Raw genomic sequence first — 18,897 nt, 5'->3', positions numbered from 1 at the left:
TGTGAGGCGGGGTCGGAGCTTCCACCACTGGTTCAGCGGGCACCCTGGGGTCACTGCAGAACCCAGGCGTGAACACGGGCTGCGGCTGCCCCTTCAGCTGCCGAGGCCCAGAGCTGGGCAGGGGTCCTCCTCTCCCCCCTCTTCTCCTCCCTGTAAGGAGCAGAGGGCTGCAGCTCACTGCCTTTGCAAATAGTTGCAGGGGGCCGCCAGGTCTCCTGCGGCCTGGGGTGGTGTAGAGCTGCATTTGGTGATGTAGCGCGCGTCCCACGAACTCCTCTTGCTCAATTCTTTTCCTCCCCGCCGGGGACAGGCACCATTCATGTTTACCTCCACCAACATGCATGCACGCACTGGTTCTATTTTAAGAGCGATCAGGAACATTCAGTGTTCCATGCGACTGACGAAAATATCACAACTGGAAGGGGGCGGCTCACGGTCTGTCGTTAGGCAGTCCAGCGCCCTCAGACACACACTGAGGGCTGCCACGCTCAGCCGAATGGTCGCGGTCACCTGCTGCGCAGCTCCCTGTTCTACCATAACGCTTACCTGCTGCCCACACACAAGAACCCAGACGGGCCACAACTGGGCCCTAAGCTGGATCCCAAAAGATCCACTTCGGGCTGAAAATGCTTCAGCCTTTCTCTGTTAGAAGCTAAACTGCATGGAAACTAGATGTGCTGGAGAGGAAACAGTTCTGCCCCCTGTCCGGGGCCAGTGCTGGGAGGAGAGCTCAGACCTGGGTGTGTCTCTCTCTGACTTTGATCCCCGATCTCAGGCTGCGGGCAACTTGTCCCTTTGTGCCACAGATGGATAGGCAGAAAATCAATGGTTTTGCTCTGCTGACAAAAATGATCCTGACAACTCCAATGCAGGAGACCATTAAAATACCACAGGCACAGTTATTTACTATGAAGATGTAGCTATTGATTTAGCAGTTACAAAGGACGAAATGCAGGAAGGCGAGTGACAGCTGGGGACAGTCTGCTTTCCCCCCCAGAGTGGCCGCCTGGAACTCAACAGCCAGGTGTGGGGAGATCTGAGCTTCCTCTTTTCATACATTTAAAAAACTTTCAATTCTGAAGGAATTTTAGAGGTAGGGAAGAGTTGCAAAGATGCTTCTGAGAGTTGAGCTCCTGTAGCACCATCATCTATCGTCCCTCACCGGCTTTCTTCCTTCCGAGTGTTAACATCTGAGTTGGTGCAGTTCACAAATATGATTGCTGTTCCTATGCTGTTAACTAAACTGCAGACTTTATTTGTTTGCCTCCAGTTTTGCTTCTAATGCACTCTCTGGGTTCTAGGATCCCCACCCCCCACCTTTTTTTTTTTTTTTTTTAAATGTGGTACTAGGAATTGAACCCAGGGCCTTGCTCATGCTAGCAAGTGCTCTACCACTTGAGCCATACCCCTAGCCCTTTGGTATTTTGTTTTGTTTTATTTTTTGGTGGCAGTGGGGTTTGAACTCAGGGCCTTACACTTGCTAGCAGGCGTTCTACTACTTGAGCCACTCCAACAACCTTTTTTTTTTTTTTTTTGTAGTATCAGGGCTTGAACTCAGGGCCTACATCTTGAGCCACTCCACCAGCCCTTTTTGTGTTAGGTATTTTCGAGATAGGGTCTTGAGCACTATTTGCCCAGGCTGGCTTTGAACTTCAATCCTCCTGATGGCTTCCTGAGTAGCTAGGATTACAAGCATGACCCACCAGCTCCCGCTTGTCTGTCTGAAGTTTTCGTATGATTAGATGGAGGCTCTGGATTTTGGCAGAGTCCCACAAAGGTGAGGAGTGGTGCCTCTGCACTTGGTGGTGGTTACGTGCATCCGCTGTTGGAGGGGGTATCACCAGCTAAAGCCACCATCTTTTCCTGCTGTAACCAGTAACTCCTCGGGGGAGGTGTTTGCTGTTTCTCCTTAAGCTTTCAACCACTAGCTTACTGTTCACCACTGGATTGAGTATTGGGTTCTAATTCTGTAAGTTTTTTTCCTAATGGGGTTTGAACTCAGGGCTCTGTGTTTGCTAAGCAGGCATTCTATCACTCAGGCCACACCTCCAGCCCTCAGATAGTGTCTTCAGCTTTTTGCCCGGTACAGCCTTGGACCTCAATCCTTTTATCTATGCCTCTCACATTGCTAGGATTACAGGCATTCGCTACCATGTATAGCTTGCTTTATTGAGATGAGCTCTTGCCAGCTTTTTGCCAGGCTGGCCTCAAACCTAGATCCTCCCAATCTCTGCTTCCCAAGTTGCTAGCATTACATGTGTAAGCCATCCCATCTGGCTGAATTTTGGGAAGTTCTTAGCATGGTCTCGACTGCACGATCAAAGTCAAGGTGCTGAGGCTCTTTAGGTAAAGTCTTTCCAAGGAAACAGTGATTTAGGAAACCGGGAAAACTGTCCCTCAATAATCACATCAAGGTGACACAATGATGTAAGCAGTCCCAACTCTTCTCCTGGGGGAGAAACGAACTTTGGGCTCTGTTCCCCATCTGAGGCTCTGGTCACAAATGCGACTTTAGATGCAAACCACCCTTGTCCTTAAGCTCACGACCGTGTCACCAACACATCATTCCATCAGGAGGAATGTGTGCAATTAATAGAGGCGGCAGGGCCAGTTGGGAGGCAATTACAACACACACATAGATGTCAGTAGCACAGCCAAACACACTTTCCATTGATCAGGGCCAATCATTTCTGGCATTCGGGCCTCTCAGGCCCCGGTTTCTACACCTTTGGGGACCTCTGTGAAATGTCAGTCTCTGTGCCTTTGCTGAGCACAGTTCTCCAAGTGTCTACCCTGTCACACACCTGGGTCCTGTGTAAAAAGAACCCAGGGTGTATCTTTTGCTGCTAATATTTGCTTTGTGCTCACTCTTCTCTGGTACATAATGTAAGACTTAAAAAAACAGTGTACACAGAAATAAAACCTCCCCGAAGGAGATTAAGAGATGGCGTCCTCCCGTGGCCGTGGCTCCACGTGTGCGGGGCAGACAGGACGGGACCCACAGCTCTGAGGCCTTTTCCTTCCCACCATAGCACAGGGTCCAGCATCTTAGCTGCTGGCTAGCTGGGTGGGAACACTTTTCCTGCCTCCCTGGCCTAGTGGGTGACTGCCAACTAGCTGCTAGTACACACTCAGAGATGGGTCTGTCATCAGAGTTGTAGGCTTGAGGCCCAACTCCAGGGTTTCTAATATTTCAGTGCTGTCCATTCATTCCAATATGCCATGTCAAGAGATGAGTGGCGATGAAGAGTAGAGAAAGGAGGTTTAGTAACACAGCATGGGCACGGTGGCCACAAGGGGTCTGCTCAGAACTACAGTGGACCCTTGGTATCTGCCAGCACACGTTTCCAAGGGACTGCTGATCAGGAAGCCCCAAAAATGCTCAGGGTGCTGAGCTCAGCACTGCACTGTGGGTGCTTCATTTGTTTTTCCCTTAACGCTGCCCAACTTCCACTAAAGCATGCAGCTTTTCGAGAGATCTCAAATTTTCCTTTGATCACTTAAATAAACACATTTGCTTTGAACTTGTTTTTGGGGGGCACCATTTGCTTTTTTGGGGAGGCAGATTTTCACAGAACGAGAATAACACACTCAGCAGGTCACACCAAGCTTTACACCATGATTTAAACAAGCACAACTGACTATGATGTGGGACTGACTAGGAGCTTTTCTGTATCAGCTGAGCATGGTAATATGCGTATGTGAACTTAAAATTTTTGTTTGTGGAATTCCTTTTTGTTGTATTTATGTATTTACTACTCTTGGTCAAAACTGAGTGTAATAAAGCCATGAATAAGGCAAGCATACTCTACCTGCTACAGGTTTTTTGTTTTGTTTTTGGTAGTGGTGGTACTGGGGTTTGAGCTCGGAGCCTTTTGCTTGGGAGGCAGGTGCTCTACCACTTGAGCCGCACCTCTAGCCTAAATCTATGTCAGAACTAGCTTCCTTGTCCCAGAACGTTCCAGCATGGCCAATTCCACAACTGGACAGGCTGAGCCCAATTTTCCCCCAGTAGTCAGGTTCGGGCCTGACTGAGGATGAGGCTCACTCCTCTACCCATGGCAGCCACCAGAGGCAGGGAGGGCAGATAAAATGTGTCTGTGTCATTTATTCCCAGAGCCCAGCCCAGGCCTGACCCAGGGTTTGTGCTCCAGAAAGCTCAGACTTAAATCATGGGTGCAGGGAGCTTTGGGCAGAGAAACCTGAGACCAGGCAGGTCTCTGGAATCTCTGCTTGCTCAGTTCTGGCGTTGGACTCAGCGCCCCTTCTCGTGCGTGGTCCAGGTCAAAGAGGCATTTGGCTTCGTGCAGCCTTGGGAGGGCAGAGGAGGCCTGTGTGCCCATGTGATCCAAGAAGCCCATATGCCAGCCCAGGGGACAGAAACCACTGGTAGCTGAATGGGCTGCCCAGGGGTGTGCGGATTCTTCCCTACAAACCCTAAGCAATGAGTTAAGGGAAATTGTTTCAGAGACCAGAACACTTGTGTGTCATTACAGCAAAATGCACACCTTTGAGGGGTCGCTCAGGTGAGACGCCAGAATGCTTTTCACATTAATTGACATTGCTGGGGTGGGTATGTAGTGACAGCAGGTGTGTGTGAGGGAAGAGCAGGCTGTATGACAACAAGGGGCTGTGGGAGAGGAAGATGCCAGAATCCTTGCATGGGGAGCCCCAGATGTCTGGGGAAGGGGACTCCTTAACCCTACTCAGACCGGCCATAGTGCTGGCTGGAGCTCACAGGCCAAGTTCAAGGCTGGGAGTTAGTGACTGTGCTCACATTTTCTCCAACATAGACTCTTCTGCCAACCTTTCCACTTATAGGGGCCCCTGACTAATTCCTTCCTTAAATTAAAAGTCGCCCATTTTATTTTATTGTTATTATTGTTATTTTTGTTTGTTTATTTTTTGCAGTGCTGGGAGTTTTAACTCTGGGTCTTGCACTTACTAGGCAGGTGCTCTCCTACTTGAGCCATACCGCTAATCCTTTTTTGCTTTAGTCATTTTTCACATGGGGTCTTGTGTTTTTGCTTGGAGCCAGACTCAGACTGCTAGCCTATCTATGCCTCCCAGCTGGAGGACCACATCACGTACCACCACACCTGGCTTACTGATTGAGGTGGGGTGTTACTAACTTCTTTTCCCCCCGGGACTGGCTTCCAACCATGATTCTTCCTATCTCAGCCTCCTGAGTAGCTAGGATTACAGGTGTATACCACCACACTCGGAGTCTCTGTTTTTTTTTCTTTTTGAGAGTGGGTCTGTCTATGTAGACCAGGCTGGCCTGGATTTATTATGTAACCCAGGCTGGCTTCAAGCTCTCTATCCAATTTTTAGCCTCTTGAGTGCTGGGATCACAGGCACCACCATGTCTGACAAAAGTTCCCAATTTTAAAGTCAAATGATTAGCAAACTTATTTCCTTTGCTAAGTGCCTTAGTCAGCTCAGGCTGTTATAAACCCATTTGAAGGGTTTCAGAGCCTCACGTGATTGGTGGCCACTGTCCTGGGCAGTGCAGTCCTAGGTCACTAGGAATCCATGTTTTTGATTTGGAGGAAACACCACCAATTTCAGGCCACTTTGTAAGTTATAGTCATTGTAGTCCTCGCTCCCTCCTTCTTACCCTTCCTCCTCGTATCCCTGCCCCCGTCATTCTTTCCTGCCTTCTTCCTTCAGTCTTTTTTGGACTTTGGCTGTGAGTTTTGTCTGGTCTTTCCTGACAGTAGACCTTGCTCCTTAGCCCTTTAGGCTTTAGTCTACTCAGGTGTGAGATGGAGAAGGAAACTCTCACCCCCTGCACTGTTGTGAGGCTAAGCAGCAGATCCAGGTGTTGCGAGAATCTCAAGCTGAGATACGGGAGGGACACTGAGGCAGTTTAGCAGGAAACGTTTTATTGTGCTGGCACAGACCCAGTGGACTCCTGTCCAAAGGCTGAGCCCTGAGAACAAAAGGGGTCTCACCTTATGTACCCTTGCAAGCAGGTTACAGGAGCAAAAAGCAAGGTTTAACCCACATATGGCTGCATGTGACTTCATTGGCTACTTCTCTCCCAGTGCTGTGTGACCTTCTTCATGTTTCAATTCTTAGTTTTATCTCTCTGCTATGCCATCCCTTCCCCCCTGCTACATTATCAGAACACAAACTTGTCTGTTTCTTTTTTTTTTTCAGTTCTCCTCTCTACTACACAGGCATAGGAACCCTAATGAGTGTCCCTGTCATCTGCGGTCAGACTTGGCCATCTGTGGGTCCTTCTCATGGCACTTGCTGCCAGCTGGAGAAGCAGGAAGGAAAAAGAGGTTGTGACAATTAGAAAACAATACAAGGCTAGTGCTAAAATCTCAGTGGACTAAAGCCAGGATGAACCCCAGTGACTGCAAGGAAGCAAGGACTTTGCTGGAGACTTTCTGGTTCTGCCTTGGAGCAGGATATCTGCTCAAACACCTGTCCCAGGTTGGGGTTGATGACCATCTCTCCTCAGTTGTCACACCAAAGCAAGAGACTTTGAGTTCCTCTGTGATCCCTGAGTTTGCTTATCTCCAAGGGCCTGGCTTGGTTTCCAGCAGCAATTGGACAGAGTGAAGGCCTGGAGAGAGTCAGCAGGTTACAAAGATAAACAGAGGCACGCTGGTGTGCAGTCTCAAAGTCCCTCGCCTTGTTCTACCAATTTGACGTAGTCCCTGCAAGACAGAAGCGGGCATTGGAGAGTCATGCTGAGGCTCTTAAAAGTCACAGGGTGCTCTGGGCTTTTCTGCTGGTTGACAAAGGGGCTCGCAATGCCCACCATCAACCAGCTGTGTGGCTTTTCTTAAATTAACTGGAGATGGGCAAGTGTTCCTTCCTCTCCCCCACCTCGCCTTCGTGTTCACACAATTTGGAAAGTAAAATACAATTTTTAGGTTAGATGCATTGGTACATGTCTATAATCCCAGCTACTGGAGAGGTAGAGCTTGGGAGGATCTTAGTCCCAGGCCAGCCAGGACAAAAGAGGGGGGCCCTATCAGAAAAATAACCTAAAACAAGAAGTGGCTCAAGCGATAGAGCTCAAAGCCCTGAGTTCAGACCCCAGTGAACACTCTTTCATTTTTATGTGATTCCTTCTTGTTCTGCTGGTTCTTGGGTTTCACAGTGACTTCTGTTTCTAATGAGGAGAGTTCTGGAAGTCCTGACTTACTAGGCTGCTGCCACTACCTAGGAATTGTTGGTACATTCAAGGCCCAGAAACCTGCTCTGGAGAGCTCCTTCTTTGGAGTCAGCAATCCTGAGAGCCCACTCCAGTCCTTTCCAGGAGCCAGAGGCTCCTTTCTGTGGAAGACTCCAGCTCTGCCTGTAGCTTATCCAGGCCCTCCAGGCAGGCGTCGGGGTGAAGCAGAAACTGTCTGTAGACATGGAGACTTAGTGGCTCTGGCTAATTGGTTGTTGGTAATTTTCAAGTCTGAGAGGTCTGATGAGGGTTTGTAATAAGAGTAATGCAGCTGACGAGAAGTATGGCCGTTTCCATGGCTCGCAAAACACAGTCAATAAAGCCAGATTTTAGACAAAATGTCTCTAAGGATAATGATCAAGCTTATTTGCTTATTTTCAAAGGAGTCACTGAATACCAATGGGATTTATAAAAGTGGATAGGCCTATTTTCTTAAAGGAAAAAAAACCTCAAGATAGGACGATACATACCTGAGACATGTACTTTTCCAAACCAGAACATCAAATTGAGAGATTTAGTATGTCTGGAGAAGACGTCAATTAAAAAAAATTTTTTTTGTACCTTTGCAATGGGTTCCATCATGACATCTTTATACACGAATTTAATGCACTTTGATCATACTCACCCATCTCCCTCTTTTGTACGCCTTCTTCCTTTCCATTGGTCCCCTTCTTTCTAAATAGTCCTCTTTTTACTTTCATGGGTGTTTTTGGTTTTGTTTTTGTTTTTGAAGGGGAGGAGGTGGTATTGGGGTTTGAATTCAGGGTCTCATGCTTGTTAGGCAGGTACTGCACCATTTGAGCCACAGCCCCAGCACTTTTTTTGCTTTTGTTATTTTTTTGATAGAGTCTCATGTTTTTTGCCTGGGGCCAGCCTTGGCCTGTGATCCTCCTACCTACGCCTCTCCCATAACTGGAATTACACGTATGGACCATGCCAGGCTTGTTTGTTGAGATGAGTTCTCACTAACTTTTTGTCCGGGTTGAACTGCTATTCTCCCAATCTCCGTCTTTCAAGTAGCAAGGATTACATGCGTGCGAGAAAATATACATGACAAAAAAATCTACCATCCATCTTTTTCGGTGGTAGTAGGAATTGGACTCCAGTGAACTCAGGGCCTTGCCCTTGCTAGGTAGGTCCTCTAACACTGGAGCCACGACCCCCAGCTTTCATCTTCACCATTTTTAATTTACTAGTTCAGTGGTCTTAAGTCTACTTTTATTGTTCTACCACGGTCACCACCATCCGTGTTCAGAGTGTTTTCAACTTCCCAAACTGAAGCTGCACACATGCAATTCCAACTTCCCGTCCCTCCCCTGTCCTGGGAACCCACTTTCTGTTTCTCTGAATGAGTTTGTCTATGCTAGGTAAATCATGTAAGTGGAACAGAGACTACCGGCCTTTGTGCCCTAGCCCCTTCCTTAGCAATGTTTTCAAGGTTTATCCGTGTTGTAGCCTGGATCAGAACTTTTTTTTTTTTTTTCATTTTTCTTTTATTATTCATATGTGCATACAAGGCTTGGTTCATTTCTCCCCCCCTGGATCAGAACTTTTGTTTTTTAGGTCATGCTGCAGATTGAACCCGAGGCCTCGAGCATAGCTAGGCAAGCCATCTGCCACTGAGCCACGACTCCAGTCCTTTTGTATCTTATTTCTGAGATAGGGTCTTGCTGACTTTGCCCAGATTAGTCCTGAACTCAATCCTCCTCCTGCCTCTGCCTCCCAATTACCTGGAATTTCAGGTGTGCACCACCTCACACACCTTCGGTGCCTCTTTTTTAAGGCTGGGTGGTATTCAGTGTGGAGAGCTATTCCATTGAACTTCACTGACAGGTTTGGAGAGCCATCAGAGGCTGTCAAACTTTGTAGTTGTTGTACATAACACACACCTGTGACCTACTTCTTAAGAAAGTGATGCTGGGTCCCACCTCCAGAAATTCTGGTTTGATAGGTCTGGGGTGTGGCCTGCTGAGGCCATTTAAAGCCCCCAGGTGGCTCTCATTGGGAGTCATAGTTCTTCAAAGCCTGATCTTCAGAGTCCTGGGCGTGCAGACAGCAGGCAGTCAGTTGTTGGAGGAAGGCTTCCTGTAGGAGGAATGAAGAGGAAGCTGAGAGAATGCCAAGCTGAGGGGAGGGCTCAAGGGAAGTGCAGGAGGAAAAGCAGCATGGAGGAGTAAGCTTGATGTTCTTGGATTCAAAGGTGGGACCGTTGGGGGCAGGTTCAAGAAAACCCAGACCCTACAGGCTCACTTAAGCGTCAGGTAAGCTTCCTGCTGTCAGCATCGGCCCTGCCCGCGAGCTTGACCTTCCAGACCTCTGAATCAGAATCTGCCTTGTAAAATTCCTGGGTGATTTGTCTAAGAAGCATGGCTTTAGAAGACGAGAAGTGGAAACAATAATTTAGCTGGGTGTGGTGGTGTACGCCTGTAATCCTAGCACGCAGGACACCGAGGCAAGGGCTGGCAGAGTGGCTCAAATGGTAGAGCGCCTGCTTAGCAAGCGTGAGACCATGAGTTCAAACTCCAGTACAACCAAAAAAAAAGGATGCTGAGAGAGGAGGATCATAGGTTTGAGGCCAGCCTGAGCTACATAGTGGGATTCTGTCTGCAAAGACCAATGGCTGTGTTGTAGCTCTGTGGTAGAGCACTTACCTAGCACGTACCAGGCCCTGGGTTTGATCCCGAGCACTGCTCAGGCTGGTTGTGTTTTTCTGCAAGCTGGCAGAATAATTGCACCTGCAGATCATGTCTCCTGATTTTGAAGCCAGTGTATACTGCTCGACTTCCAAGGGCTGGCACCCCAGCTTGTCTCAGCTTTATCCTCTGACAGGACAAGGTTTTTGTCATCTATGTACCTCCTCATAACGTGTTTCAGGAGAAATTTGAGTCCTGGATGAGTTGGGCTAATCAGTACAAAAAAGGAAACCAGTTTGGGGTTGATCCTTCAGAATTACTTGTTTTCCCACCTGGCTCTGATGTTGGCCTCTGTGCTCACTGCCTGCTAGATAAGAGATTTAATGAGCTACTCATTCTAGATGCATTAAAAATACAGCTCACTGGGAGAATGGATCAAGAGGCAGAGCACTTGCCTCGCAAGCAGGAGACCTTGAGTTCAATCCCCAGTGTTGTGAAAACAAACAAACAAGCATACAGGGGGCACTCACTATTCACAGTCACTTACTGCCATACTTTGGACATGAAATGTCCCTCAAAGGTCCTTGTGTTAAAGGCTTGGTCCCCAGCCTGTGATAATACGGGGAGGTGGTGGAGCCTGGTGGAAGGAAGTGAGGTCATGGGGGCATGCCCCCAGTGTATATCAAGGGGACATCCTGCATCCTGCAGCTTCCTGTTTTATTTCCTCTCTGCTTCCTGGCAGCCATGATGTAAGCATCACTGCTCTACCACAGGCTCAAAAGCACAGGTGAAGTGACCAAGGACTGAAACCTCTGAATCTCTGAGCCCAAATAATCCTTCCTTCCTCACGAGTTCATGGCATGTGTCTGTTACAGACACACTTGGGTCTATGAAGCCGCTGCAGACACTGAACAGTGCTCCTGGGAAAATACAAGGCCCAGTTCCTTACGGCCTCTCGTTATAACATGTGCACCAACTAACCAAAACGCAACCTTCTTTTTGGTGGTGCTGTGGTCTGAACTCAGGGCCTTGCACTTGGAGGTAGGAGCTGTATTATTTGGGCCACACCTCCAGTCTTTTTTGCTTTTTTTTGCATTTTTGTCCACACCCACCTTGGACTGGGATCCTCCAACCTCTGCCTCCTAAGCAGTTGGAATTACAGGTGTACACCGGCAGGTCCAGCCCTAGGTTACAAATAAAGTTATAGCAGATAGGCAAGTTCTCAAATACAGATTTCATGAATACTCATATTCGAGTGTACATACTTGAGGAAAAAAAATATACCATTATGAGTTCTAACAAAGCAGAAATCTGGAGCTTGAGTACTGAATAATTTTGGAAGGTTGTTTTGTTTTAGCTGATACACAACAGCTATCAATATATGCGGGATAAACATTGGTGTGATAAGCATTTCCAGCTCCTCAAACCTTTACCATTTCTTCCTGTTGAGAAACTTAGAATTCCTCTCCTATTAATTTGAAACACGTAGTAAGTGTTGAAAGCCACAGTCACCCAGCTGCACCGTAAAGCCCTGGAACCTATGTCTCCTATTAACTGTATTTTGGTGCCCCTTACCTAACCTCTCTCCACCCCCACCCCCTTAGCCTCTCCAGACCATTATCCCACTCTCCCCTTCTGTGAGATCTTTTTTTTCAGCTTCCCCATGAATGAGAACATATGGTGTTTGTTTTCCAGTGCCTGGCTTATTTCCCTTAACATATGTGATTCTTTTTCTGTAATCAGTAACTTGTGGACATAAATATCAGCAACTTGGGAATGGTGCTACAATGAGTCCCGCTTTTCTCCTGTCACTACTGGTACTTCCTGACCAGAAACAAGAGGTGCATCCTGTCCACAGTCACCTGCAGGGGAGGAAGCTCCTGTCCCAGCCAGTCACAGGTCCTCAGAGCCCAGGACAAGCCGGCTCCAAAACAGGTGATGTCTGAATGAATTTATGAATGAGTGCAGATAACCTGTCCACACGGGTGTCAGTTTTCTGAACGGTGGGGAAAACTCTGACAAAAGATTAAAAAAAAAAAAAAGGGAAAACCTCCCTCAAGTCTCTCACCTCACTGTCCGCGGAATAGAATGACGTACTTTGACATGTAGTGTTCTTTTCTCTGAAGCCCAAGGTCCGTGAGGAAGCAGAAGGTCGATTAGCCTAAAATCTGATAAGAGTCTAACATTCAAAACGGCAGTTATGTGCACAGCCTCTAAGGAAGACACTAGCCAGATGCTCTGAAGATAAACCAAAATTATTTGGTTATGTAGACGAGACAGTAATGTTTTTGAAGAGTGATGGTGGGAGACGGCTGACGATTTTCTGTCATTTGGATGTCTAGTTACATTCGGTCCTGTTCTCCATCAATTCCCTCAGTCCTCTTCAAAGCACGAGCATCAAGACCATGAATGGACACAGGCTCGTCGGCAATGTTGGCCAAATCCCTGGACACATGGGGATCCTGCAGCCAAGAGCAGCACCCCAAAGAGAGAAGCCATTGGTCCCCTCAGGGTCCTGTGCTCCAGAGGAACGAGACCCACGGGTGCTGGGATTGCTTCTCCTAGGGAGTTCTGCTCCATCTACCTGTAAGAAAAAATGGAATTGGTATTCTGCAAAGACCTGTAAGACCAGGCTTGTAAAAAAAGTGTCTACGGCAGCTAGCGTTACTGCCCACGTGAGGTCAGACGGTACAAAGGATGCCAAGTGGCAGAAGCCATGAGAAAATAGTCTCGAGAGACAGACCACAGCCTTCCGTGGTGTTCATCCTGGGCATTGCTAAGCAAGTCAGACACATTCCCACTATGGAAGGTGCTGGAAACATCTGGTGTGTGTGTGGGGGTGCAAGTGTGTTTGTGTACTTGGAGTGTGTGTTTGTGTATATGTGTGCGTCTTCTCTGAGGTTGCTCCCAGTCCCTGGCTGTTCTCACTCTGGCCTCTACCTGAGTCTCTTCTCCTCACCTGAGGAGAGGCAGGTGCTGGAACCAGGAGAGGCGGAGGGTGGTAAGAGATTAATCTATTTAAAGGAAATACTAGGCACTTTATGAAAGTCTGAGAGCAAATTGCAGTCTGTGTATCTTATGCAAATCATATACAAATTGCATGTTCCTGCACACAGGTGTCCCTAGCTTCATTCACCTGGAGGGTTGCCCGGGGAATTTCAGATTGCAAAACCATCCCGAAGCTTTGATTTCACCAGATAACTCTGTCACTCCTCTTCATTGTGGCCTAACAGCCAGCCACAATGGGTTGACTTTGACACAAAGAAGGGGAGGCCTCTCATGGTAAAGCCTCTCCCTTGGAATCTACATAGGGAAAGGTTTTGAAGGCTGGTTTATTTTTCACTAAGAATGTAACTGGCAGTGCAAGCTTTCCACAATAGGAGATTGCCAGAACAATATTTAGGGGTTTCCCTTACCACACATTCATGTTGGAAGGCTTTGGATGCCTAGGAAAAATATAATTAGAACATGATTTAATATTAAGAATGTGATAGAACTTAATAAATCTCAGAAATGTCTACCACAACCCAGTGCCCTGTAAGTAATGCTTGGTCTCTTTATAATGAGGCTAGAAAACAAATGAATAGGGTTGGGCGCTGATGGCTCACGCCTGTAATCCTAGCAACTCAGGAGGCAGAGGTCAGGAGGATCACGGTTCAAAGTCAGCCCGGGCAAATGGTTCGTGAGACCCTATTTTGGAAAAACCCATCACAAAACAAAAAACAAACAAACAAAATATGGTGGTGGAGTGGCTCAAGGTCTAGGCCCTGAGTTCAAGCCCCAGTACCGAAAACCCAACACAAAAAAGGGTTGGCAGAGTGGCTCAGGTGCTAGAGCACCTGCCTAGCAAGGGTGAGGGCCTGAATTCAAACCCCTGTACCATACACACACAAAAAGTTCCTATTTTTATTGCTGCTACTATGACTGAATAAAATTAAATTATAGACTGTCTCATTCTACTTTATATCATATTTTAATTTGAAGTATAAATGTACTATTTCCCTATTTCACGAGTAATAACAGTATAGTGGGTAAATACAACTTTGTGTTTTATTCCTTGTAGTGTGACTGATCAACTTTTTGCGGGGGGGGGGAGCAGTACTGAAGTTTGAACTCAAGGCTTCACACTTGCTAGGCACATGGTCTACCTCTTGAGTCCCCAGCCTTTTTTTGCTTTCGTTATTTTCCAGGTAGAGTCTTGCATCTTTTTGCCTAGGACTGGCCTTGAATTGGGATCTTCTTAGCTATGTCTTCCAAGCTAGAATCATGGGCACAAACCACCAAGTCTGGCTTGTTGGTCAAGATGGTGTCTTGCTAACTTTTTACCTGGGCTGGCCTTAAACCATAATCCTCCTGATCTCTGCCTTCATAGTAGCAGTGATTACAGGTGTGAACCACCAAATGCAGCCTGATCAACCTTAAGAGTTTATTTAGTAAAGTTTCTTTCTTTCTTTTTCACTTGCTAGGCAGGTGTACGTAAGCCATGTTTCCAGCCTTGGTAACATTTATAAAATAATTAAGATAGATTTTTAAGAGGCAGAATACAGAAGTGAATAAGATTCTTGTCTACAATTCATCTGGTGTGGATGAAAGCAATGTGAGCCCTCAGGGGAAAATGGTCTTAATCTTTTTTTGGAACTGAGGACCCCAGTGCATGTTAGACAAGCGCTATACCTCTGAATTACATACCCAGCCCTTTTTTTTTTTTTCATTTTTCTTTTATTATTCATATGTGCATACAAGGCTTGGTTTATTTCTCCCCCCTGCCCCCACCCCCTCCCTTACCACCCACTCCACCCCCTCCCGCTCCCCCCCTCAATACCCAGCAGAAACTATTTTGCCCTTATCTCTAATTTTGTTGTAGAGAGAGTATAAGCAATAATAGGAAGGAACAAGGGGTTTTGCTGGTTGGGATAAGGATAGCTATACAGGGCATTGACTCACATTGATTTCCTGTGCGTGGGTGTTACCTTCTAGGTTAATTCTTTTTAATCTAACCTTTTCTCTAGTTCCTGGTCCCCTTTTCCTATTGGCCTCAGTTGCTTTAAGGTATCTGCTTTAGTTTCTCTGCATTAAGGGCAACAAATGCTAGCTAGTTTTTTAGGTGTCTTACCTATCCTCACCCCTCCCTTGTGTGCTCTCGCTTTTATCATGTGCTCATAGTCCAATCCCCTTGTTGTGTTTGCCCTTGATCTAATGTCCACATATGAGGGAGAACATACGATTTTTGGTCTTTTGAGCCAGGCTAACCTCACTCAGAATGCTGTTCTCCAATTCCATCCATTTACCAGCGAATGATAACATTTCGTTCTTCTTCATGGCTGCATAAAATTCCATTGTGTATAGATACCACATTTTCTTAATCCATTCGTCAGTGCTGGGGCATCTTGGCTGTTTCCATAACTTGGCTATTGTGAATAGTGCCGCAATAAACATGGATGTGCAGGTGCCTCTGGAGTAACAGTCTTTTGGGTCTATCCCCAAGAGTGGTATTGCTGGATCAAATGCATACCCAGCCCTTGGTTTGGTTTTGTTTTTGTGCTAGGTTGTTGCTGTGTAGCTCAGGCTGGCCTCCAACTTATCTTCCTGCTTAGCCTCCTGAGTGCTGGCATTATAGGCTGCACAACCACTCAGTTTGGGAATCACTAGATGCTTTTTGGACCCTGTATTTGTGTCATTAGCCAATGTTTGAATTGATCCTTTCTGCAAACATTACCTACGGGAAGATGTTCTGAACAGAGACATTCATACTATCTGTTCATCAATTCACAAAGGTTATTTATTCTCCACTTGATCCCTTCAATCATTTTCTGTTGATCGTTCTGTTATCTGCTAGAGAGCCGCTTGGATCCTCAGGTCCCTCATTGGAGATAAACAGGATGAGCTTGGAATAAACGTCACAGAGCATTGGCTGTTTCGAAGTCTGGGCCAAGTGTGCCTTAAAGACTAAGTGGGAGACTGTGCTGAACCCTGTCCTCTTGCACCCACACCTGCACAATCATTTGGGAACCAAGTAGCCGCTGACCGAGCTGAGCAGGGGACAGGGGAAGCAGGAGTGTGTGGGGAGGACAGGGGTCCTATAGCAGGACATCTTGGCCTTTGTACTATTGACACTTGAGGCCAGAGGCTTGTAGAGGGGAGACCATCCTGTGCATGGTAAGATGTTTAGCAGTGCCCCAGGTCCTACTGGGATCCAGTAGCAGGGGCCCTGCCAGCTGTGATATCCCAGTGCTATAACAAAACACCTGGGATGGGAGAATTGATAAAAAACAGAAATTTATTTGTCTCACCATTCTGGAGGCTGGGGTATCTGGTGGGGATCTTCTTGCTGCATCACAGCAGGTCCAGGGCATCACAAGGAGGGACAGAGCCAGCCAGCTAGCTTGGCTCTCTCTTCTTAAAAAGCCCTAGTGTCATCATGGGAACCCCAGCCTCATGACCTCATATAATCTAGTCACCTCCCAGTGTCCCTCCCCACCTCCAAATGCTGTCAACATACAGCTTCGGGGATTAAGTCTTCAACACAGACCATTTGGGTCTGTGTTTAACCCATTTGAACATTGTTCAATGTCCTGGTGGAGGGGCAGACTCCTCCCCTACCATGAGACCCTCTGACCTAATTTCATCATTGAAAGAGCATAAAGCAGGTCATCTTTGGGGGCGAGGGGCAGATTTAACAAATAAACATACGGGATGTCTTGTTAAATCTGAGTTTCAGACAAACAAAAATACTTTCTGAGTATATGTACGTCCCAAAGATTACAGGAGGCATACTGGGAATCCCGAATTTTATCAGGAAACACTAGGTGGATCCAATGACTCTGAGTTCCCATATTAAGACTGAATATACTGGTGTGGTGGTGCACACACATAATCCCAGCACTCAGGAGGATTGAGAGTATAAGGGCCAACCTGAGTTACAGAGTGAGACCCTGTCTCAAAAGTGAAACGAACAAAACCCCCCAAAACTGTCTGTAATGAAATGTTTGTGAATGCGGTAAGCATGATTTAAGATGTGATCCCTCTTTTTGATAGTTTGGAAAGATGGGTCGATTTTATGATTTTGTAAAAGCACTGTTCACAACAAAAACCGCCTATCTATTAAATACTAAGAAAACCACTTAAAAAACAAAATTTTTGTTCTAGGAACCCCCCCCCCCAAAAAAAACCACTCCTGTTAAACTACTTGCTTACATTTCTATATTTTTTAGCTAATTTGTGCACAGAAATAAATTGGATCCACTATGGTTTTTTTCTCTCTCTTTTTTTTTTTTTGGTGGGACTGGATTTTGAACTCAAGGCTTCACACTTGCAAAAGCAGGCCCTCTACCACTTGAGCCATATCTCCAGTCCATTTTGTTCTGTTTATTTTGGAGATAGGGTCTCAGGAACTATTTGTCTAGGCTGGCCTCAAACCTTGATCCTCCCCGTCTCAGCCTCCCATGTAGCTAGGATTACAGGCATGAGCCACTGGGCCTGCTGCTCAAAGGTCACTGTTACAATGTTTCTCAAATCACCATGGACCAGGCTTTTCAACATGAGCCGAAACCTAGCCCAACTCTGCCCTGCTGTACAACAGAGCCTTAATTTACCAAGAGTGAAACCTGCCCCCCGCACTTAACAGCTCAACCTTATCCTTTCTCAAACACTCTTCAGTCCCACACACATCACCTTGTTTCCAAAACACACCAGCTGCCAACCCCCCTCAAATTCAGCTCCTCTCCACTTCATGTACCAGACGAATCTCAGCCATGCCAACCTGATGCAAGCCCCTCACAGAACACATGATTTCTAGGGTCAAATCATGAAAGTGTTTCCAGGAAAAGATCCCCCATAGAGCAAGTTGCACTCCTGTATATATTTCTGGGGCACCATGTGATATTTTGATACATGTTACTCCCCCGTAAGGTTTAGATCAGGTTAAGTATATCTCCTAAAAATATTTATCATTTTTCAATGATGAGAACATTCAAAATCCTTCTAGGTTTTTTTTTTTTTTTTTTTTTTGGAAACAGTGTCTGTATGCTGTATGGGGCCCCGGCTGGCCTCAAACTTACCATCCTCTTGCCTCAGCCTCCCAAGTGTTGGTATTACAGGTGTGCCCCACAGGCCTGGCTCTAAGAAGGGATTTAAGGAAGTCAATGTAAGTCATAGGGTCAACATGATTCAGTTTTTTAAAGAAGATTGTGATAAGGTATATGTAACAGGAAATTTACCATTATGACCATCCTTCTGGGTACAATCAGTGCTGTTATATACATTTACAAAGTTGTAACATCACCATTATCTCTTTCTAGAACTTTTTCATTATCTCAAACACAATTCAATCTTCAATATACTAATTTATTTTTTTCAGTACCAGGGTTTGAACTCAGGGCTTCATGCTTGCTAGGCAGGTGCTCTACCACTTGAGCCACTCTGAAACCCCCTCCTTTTTATATAGTACTGGGGCTTGAACTCAGGGCCTTCACCTTGAGTCACTCCACCAGCCCTATTTTTGTGAAGTTTTTTTTGGGATAGGGTTTCATGTACTATTTGCCCAGGCTGGCTTTGAACCGTGATCCCCCTGATCTCTGCCTCCTGGGTAGCTAGGATTACAGGTGTGAGCCACCAGCGCCTGGCTCAAAGCCCTTTTATGTGTTAGTTTTTTTTTCCGACATAGGGTCTCGATAACTATTTGCCTGGGCTAGCTCTGAACCCTGATCCTACTGATCTCTGCCTCTAGAGCAGCTAGGATTATAGGCATGAGCCACCAGTACCTGGCTTATATTCTAGTATTTTAAAGTTACAACAAAGAATGCTGACACAAAGATAAACACCATCCATCCATTCACACTGACTCCCTCCTAAACATTATGATATCATACACATTCATGCCAGAGCTCTGGATGGTTCACCTATGCACATAAAGGATTTCCAAAAGTTCACAACCTGTGCTCAGTCTTGGAACTAGAACTTGAATCTATCATTTCTGATTTCTTACTCCTTTAGCACGTTACTGTCTTGTCCAGTGGGCTAATAAAAATGGTATTAAAACTTCTAAATGCACCATGTGCCTTATATCAA

The 18,897-nt window shown here is 46.4% G+C and overlaps 1 long non-coding RNA gene across 1 annotated transcript; it reads left to right on the top strand.

Annotated features, from left to right (window-relative positions):
• The first annotated feature begins 9,217 nt into the window (after positions 1–9,217).
• Positions 9,218–13,357, top strand: LOC141418535 (uncharacterized). Its single transcript, XR_012443164.1, has 2 exons — positions 9,218–9,459; positions 11,575–13,357. It is a non-coding gene; the product is annotated as an uncharacterized lncRNA (long non-coding RNA).
• Positions 13,358–18,897: the final 5,540 nt, after the last annotated feature.

Source organism: Castor canadensis, chromosome 17 (genome assembly GCF_047511655.1).
Source record: "Castor canadensis chromosome 17, mCasCan1.hap1v2, whole genome shotgun sequence".
In the NCBI taxonomy this organism is placed as follows: Eukaryota; Metazoa; Chordata; class Mammalia; order Rodentia; family Castoridae; genus Castor; species Castor canadensis.
Note: the sequence above shows the minus strand (reverse complement) of the source record. Positions and strands in the feature narration are given on the sequence as shown.